This window comes from Marmota marmota, unplaced genomic scaffold (genome assembly GCF_001458135.2).
Source record: "Marmota marmota marmota unplaced genomic scaffold, marMar, whole genome shotgun sequence".
In the NCBI taxonomy this organism is placed as follows: Eukaryota; Metazoa; Chordata; class Mammalia; order Rodentia; family Sciuridae; genus Marmota; species Marmota marmota.
The window spans coordinates 14,098,890-14,105,501 of record NW_025999869.1 but is presented as its reverse complement, the minus strand read 5'-3'; the positions used below and the strand labels follow the sequence as shown (position 1 = coordinate 14,105,501).

Sequence of the window (6,612 nt, the reverse complement as noted above, 5' to 3'; positions counted from 1 at the left end):
ATCACACCTCACTTCAGAGGAGGTGAGGAAATGTCACTCTGCATGTTCCTGGGAAGAGAAGCGGAAATGCTCAGTGGATGGCAAGAATGGATCCCACGTGCTCCTTAGATATTTTCACTAAATCCATGAGCGTTCTAAAATAGAATATTTTTCTTTCCCCAACATGGCATGTCTCAGGGATCGCCATGGCCCCCGGAAACAATCTACTTGGGTAAAGCAGAACGAGTTAGATTCGTGTTACTGGTTTGTTTAGCTTGCTGTACGAAGAATTCAGGGGCATACAAGGAGTGGGAGAAATGTGTCCTGCCTCCCTTGGGAATGCAGATATGCAGAGTGGAGAATGTAACCACTTCTTGATACAAGCTCCTCCCGGTATTTGGGAATTTGTCTCTTGCCGCTTAATACAGATTCTGTTCTCACACCCCAGGCGGAGAGCATCATCTGGGATGCCAAGGGACAGGGCCTCCATGGGACATTTGATTCCTATTGCAGGAGGTTAGCTGAGAAAGGTCATTGCTTTAGTTTTGCAAGAGCACATGGGGCAAATGGCTAGGCTGCTTGTTTGGACAGACCCCATCAATCTTGTTCTTTGGCCCCCAGCTGTTTGAAGAGACTTTTGAAACTATTTTGCTGGGACTCAGAAAGTGAGAAGCTCAAGTGAAGTCTTGCTTCTTGCTAGTTAGCTTGAAGCCATCCCGCTGTTTTCTAGCTGAACCCATACTGCATTTTTGCAGCTGAGACCCTTCCTTACTTTTCCAAGATTATGTACCTTCTAGACCTTTCTCATTTCTACAACTGAGAAGATATTTTTATATAGGGTGCAGAAACCTCCAACCAGGGAGAAGTTGCATTAGGAAATCTATTATATCTGTCATTTCATTATCTCATGAAATACTCACCATGACTCTAAAGGAGAAATAGTATCATGACCTTCTTTTTCAAATGAGAATAGCCAGATTCAGACACAGCAAAAGACATGCACACAGGGGCCAAGGCAAGACTCCAAGCCATCTCTGATGGTTCCCAATGCCAATGCTTACTCGCCATGGTAGTGGGTAAGTCCACCATTGTTGACTGAACTCCTATTACATTGTGCTGGCTTTCGAGGACACGAGGGACATAGTGCTATCAAGTGAAAGCTTGTATTCAGCTGAAAGTTTACATGTGGTCTAAAGAGATGCTCCCACTCCTGTATTGGATCTGTAGTCATTCTTCTTTTGGGGGACGGCGGGAGTACCAGGGATTGAACCCAGGAGCACTCAGCCACTGAACCACATCCCCAGCCCTATTTTGTATTTTATTTAGAGACGTCTCACCGAGTTGCTTAACCTCTCACTTTCACTGAGGCAGGCTTTGAGCTCGTGATCCTGGTACCTCAGCCTCCCAAGCTGTGTACTCATTCTTAAACCTGCTATGAATGTTTCTCATCAAACATCTGTAAACTCCTCCTTGAAGGCCTGGCACGCCTCCATTAGAGATGCAGACTTTGGGAAAAGGTACCTAACGCAGCACTTGGCACAGAGTCTTGGGAGACTCCTGTTACCTGAACCAGCTTGACCATTGCACCCAAAGATGCAAACACAAGCACATTGACAAAGGGTCTGCAACCAGCCTTGAAGAAGGCATCGAATGAGCCCTGGGTGTACTCTGGGGCCTCCAATAAAAATATTGCTTCTGGAGCAGGTGGAATGGGAAGTGATTGCTTAAGGGATATGCAGTCTCCTTTGCAGATGATAAAAATGTTTGGGAACTAAAAAGAACAGATGGTTGCTCAATATTGTGAATATACCAAATGTGCACACTTTAAAGATGTTTAATCTTATATGAATTTAATCTTGATTAAAATAATTAAGTCAGAAAATATCGCTTCCTTCAAGTGCCACAGTTTCTGAAGTGCCCTTGTTCAGAGTAGGATTAACTATCTTCTTTCAGCACCTCCTTTCAGCTGCTTTTCCTACCCGGACCTTGTACCGTGCCTGAAGCTGTGGGAGTGACTTCCAGGCCTTCTTTCCTCTCTTAGTTGCCCTTCCTGTAGAAAGAGGTTTGCTTTCCCAGGTTGGAGAAGTCGGAAAGGAAGAGAGCACTTTTTTGTCCATCTGTAGGGCTCTGGTTTTCTATTGTTACCAGCTGTAATGCCTCCCCAAGGACATGGGGCCTTCCTAGGGCTGCCCAGAGGCACCTCCTCCCTCACCAGCTACCTGAGCCACTGCCCATCAGAAGACCGAAGTGCCCCTCTCTGTCCATGTCACTACTCTTGCTGGCAGGAATGAGTAAGCCTCATTTCTCTGCATAGGGCTTCTCCTTTTGGAACGTCTTATCCACTTGATTGATTGTTTGTGATGCTGGGGATTGAACCCAGGGCCTTGTGCATGTGAGGCAAACGCTCTACCAACGGAGCTATATCGCAAGCCCAACTTCTTCATCCACTTTGAAATTCTTAGTGTTTGACAACCACCACCAAAAAAAAAAAAAGACACAAAGCTATTTTGCTATTTTTGTACCAAAAAAGTATTTATTGATTTCCTTTATTTCAGTTTGCGATTTAAATTCAAGGTACAGGCCCCTTCTCTCTGTCAATCACCTGCTATACTTTGACCCCATGTGTCTTTCTAGGTTCACAGACCCAGGAGAAGGACAAGTAAGATCATTCTTGCAAAATCTGCCATATTCAGAAATCCAGAACTTCAAAGGACAACAAAAAAGAGCTTTCCATCCCCTTTCTTTGTGTGTGTTGTTCTTTCTTTGGAAGCTAATTTCTAACTAATCACAGGAGAAAGGAGGTTTGGGCAATTAGGCTATAAATCTGATCTGCAGAGGAAGCCCACCGGGATGCTCTTTTCCTGCGGCTGGAATTTTGGCCAAAATCATCTGGGAAACTTTCCTCTTCTTCTAATAGATTCTGCCTATGGAGACCTTGTAAACAATGCCAAACATGCTTCACATTTGTATAGCCATTTTAGATTTTTTTTCCAAACCCTTGTCATATTAATCATCTCACTTGATCTTCACCAGTCTCTTGGGGGATGGTTAGAGAAGGGACCAAGATGCATACATCCCAGAAGAGAGAAATGAATACAGAGAGACTGTGCTACTTTCCCAAGGTCACAAAGCCTAGAGCTAGCTGGTCAGAGACAACCAAGTCTAGAGACCTTATTTTTAAACCTATAGCTTTATCTGTAGTGTGGGTCACAAATACAAATCTAAATCAGAAACCCAACCATAAAAGCCTCTAAAAGTCAAATCCCTCCTCTGGATCTATTCACTACTTTCCCCATATTAATGTTTGACGTTGGGATCACAGTTGTTCTCTGGTAGCTCTACTTGTCAATCTGGTGACTTCTTGTTCCCTTCACCATCTGCCTGATACTTTCTCAGAAATCAGAGGACGGGGGAATGAATTGGTAAATCTTCCTTTGATCTGTTTTAAATGAAATCCTATTTACAAGATACACTTCACTTCTTTTGATGAGCAGCTCGCTAATTAGCTCACATCTGAGAGCAGGTTCCCTGGGAGAAAAAAAAATTAATTAGTTCATTCCATCTCAAAAAGACACAATTCTTGAACTAATTATGGTATTTGAATGATTAATCTCCTTTAAATACACATGTGTTCAGGAGTATTACAGTTAGGAAGAATGTGTGATGAGAAAGAAGACAGAAAGAAAGGGACACGGAATGAGGCAGCAGTGTAAGGTGACCCTCTTGCCCTCCTGGGCCAAGGGAGAGTTAGGCATTCTTCATTATCAAGTAGAATACTGTCGATACTCAAAATGGTGTTGTTAGTAAAGTTCACTCTGATTCCCTCCTGCAGTCTTCCATTTTCTGCTTTTTTACAGACCCCTGATGGCTGGTGTTTTAATATCAATCAAATTACTAACAGGAGCCTATCGGGGAGAAAAAGGTCACTTAATTTATACTAAAATGTTGATGACTTTCGATGTCACTTTCTATCTGGTTCTCTTTCTCCCACAATTATGGAATCTTCAACAGCAAGCTGTGATTGTACTCCAGTGAATGATCCTCTTCTTGCGGTCTCCTTGAGGTGGCATGTCAATTTTTTCTAAGTCCCTTTAGTAATAATAACAACAACAACGACAACAATAATGCGGAGGTATGTTAATGATGTCCTCCAAGGGCACAAAGATTGGGAATATATAAACCATGTGTCCTGCCATTCTGATCATAGCTTGTAAAAAAAATGATATGTGGGGAACCAGGGAGAGTTTGGGGGATTCATGAAGTCACACTGCATAGGGTAGAACCTATTCCTTGTGAAAGGCTGGCTGCCACTAAGGGTCATATATGTCCAGTAGGGGTTTTTATTCACTTCAATATTCATATTGCAAATCCCTTGGGAATAGAAATTCTTTTTTAGTATCTCAAGAAGGCAACTCTCAGTTGACCTTGAATAAATGTTGAAAAAGCACAAAAGAGGTAGCTTAGTAAGTGTGAAATGGGTTACTAAGGTCAAACAATTAATATAAAAGTTTAGAGACTGAAGAAAGAATATGAATATTCCAGACCTGCTATGGTTTCAATGACTATCCCCACAGGTGTGTGCTAAAGACTTGGTCTCCAGGATGACACTATTAGGAAGTTCTATATACTTTTAGGAGGTGAAGCCTCTTGGCTGATGGTTGGTCATTGGGGGAAGAATGCCCTTGAAGGGTATTGTGAATCTTCAGTCTCTTCCTCTCTGTTTTGCTTCCTGGGGGATGGGATGAGTGGTTTTTCTCCACTGCATGTCTTGCCATTTGGGCCTCTCTAGGGGCCCAAAGTAATGAGGACACTCAATCAGGGACTGGAACCTCCAAAATCATGAGCCAAAATAAACCTCTTCTCTTCATCAATTAGTTGCCTCAAGTATTTCCTTATACTAACAGAAAGCTGACTAACACACGATAATCAAAATTAAGCATAGATTTATTTCAGTCATTCTGGTAGCCAATACAAGATGAACAACAGGTTCAGCTGTACAGTTCTCCTGATATACTTTAAAAGTCTATGAAAGTCTATCTGGAAAGAAATTTTTTTTCTGGCATAAAGTCCTCGGAGATTATATCCTCTGGCTTATCCTTATTAAAGATCATTGAGTGATATCACAGCCAATAACTTTGAAAAGGATCCTTCAAAAGATTCAACAACATGTTTTAAGTGGAGTTTTTTTTTTAAACAACTCTCTGAGATGTAGTGAAAATTGCATTCAATTATGTATAACAAAATAGTATAATAGGAGAGTTGCCATAGGAACTCCCACCTTCTGCCCTACCCAGGTGGGCACCAGTCTTCTCTCTGAGCCTTTTCCTTGTGCTTTCCTCTTTTCAGGGCCTTCCAGTGATTTGAGATGGAGATAAGTGCCTCACCGTAGGATGAAGATTGAACTGAGCACCATATGCAGGCACATTCCCCCATCTGAGCCTGGTCCAGGTACACGGAGGCATAGGGCAGCACAAAGGGCAGGGATGGGAGGAGCCCTGCCTCTGTCTTAGAATGGTATGTGCCCTTGGATAAGTTATTTTGCCTGTCTTGGACTTGGCTTTCTCTCCTGGAAAATATGTATAGTTAGACTATCAGAAGCATGCAAAGGTTTTTCAAGCTTGCAGAAAATGAACACCAGGCTTCAAAATCCACACTTTTTGTGACCACCCAACTGCCATTAAAGCACATCACCTATCGACCGTATGCAAAGGAATATGTGTACCGGTGTACCAATGTAGCTATTCACAAAACCAGTGAGCTAGATTTGACCCAGAGGTCATAGCTTGCTGACCATTTGACTAGACTATCTAAAGTTAGTTTTATAATAAAAACAGAACACAATACACAAATACTAGCCATGTATGTACATTTCCTAGTAGCTGTGTTTTTTTAAAAAAAAGATAAAATTAATTGTAAAGGCATACTTCATTTAAACTCAACATATCCAAGGTATTATTTCAATATACAATCAATATGAAAACTTATTCATGATATCTATTTTCCCTCCTTTTTAAAAATACTGAGTCTTTGAAATCCACGCTGTATTTTTATACAACTCTGGTGGACTCACCACATTTTAGGGGATCAGTAGCCCCCTGATGGTGGAGACTTACTGTGAGGTACTTAGAGGTTCTTTCTCCTCTCCACTTACTTCCTGTATTCCATGAGAAAAATACAAAGTAATGAGCCTTTATTTTGTTTTCTCATCCCTGATCATTTAATGTAAGTCTGCAAAAGATGTGATAATAATTGTCAGGAGGTCAGTGCAGCTTCTGAGTGACTTGATTACTCTCTCACTGCAATTAGTAAATAGCTGATAATGTCTTCTTGCAGAGCTCCAACACATGTCCCCCCACCCCCAGGTAAGCTCCTAGTGAGAGAGAGGTGTGAGCATTCACCACGGGTGACAGGTAGAGAGTGGAGGTGGGCCAGGGACTTGGCTGGAAAGAGCCACCCACGTGAGGTACTTCTCCAAAGTCTCCTCTTTGACTTGAATGTGCTACTTCACAGGATAATCTGTTTTCATTTTTTTTTTTACTTGAATTTCTCACCAGCAACTGTTTTCAAACGGGCTGCCCTGCCCACACTCCTTTCAACAACTAGCTCTTCTCACCACAGATCTGTGACCAAAAT

The 6,612-nt window shown here is 42.0% G+C and overlaps 1 non-coding gene across 1 annotated transcript; it reads right to left on the bottom strand.

Annotated features, from left to right (window-relative positions):
- Positions 1-2,334: 2,334 nt before the first annotated feature.
- Trnav-cac lies at positions 2,335-2,407 on the bottom strand. Its single transcript has one exon. It is a non-coding gene; the product is annotated as a tRNA-Val (tRNA).
- Positions 2,408-6,612: the final 4,205 nt, after the last annotated feature.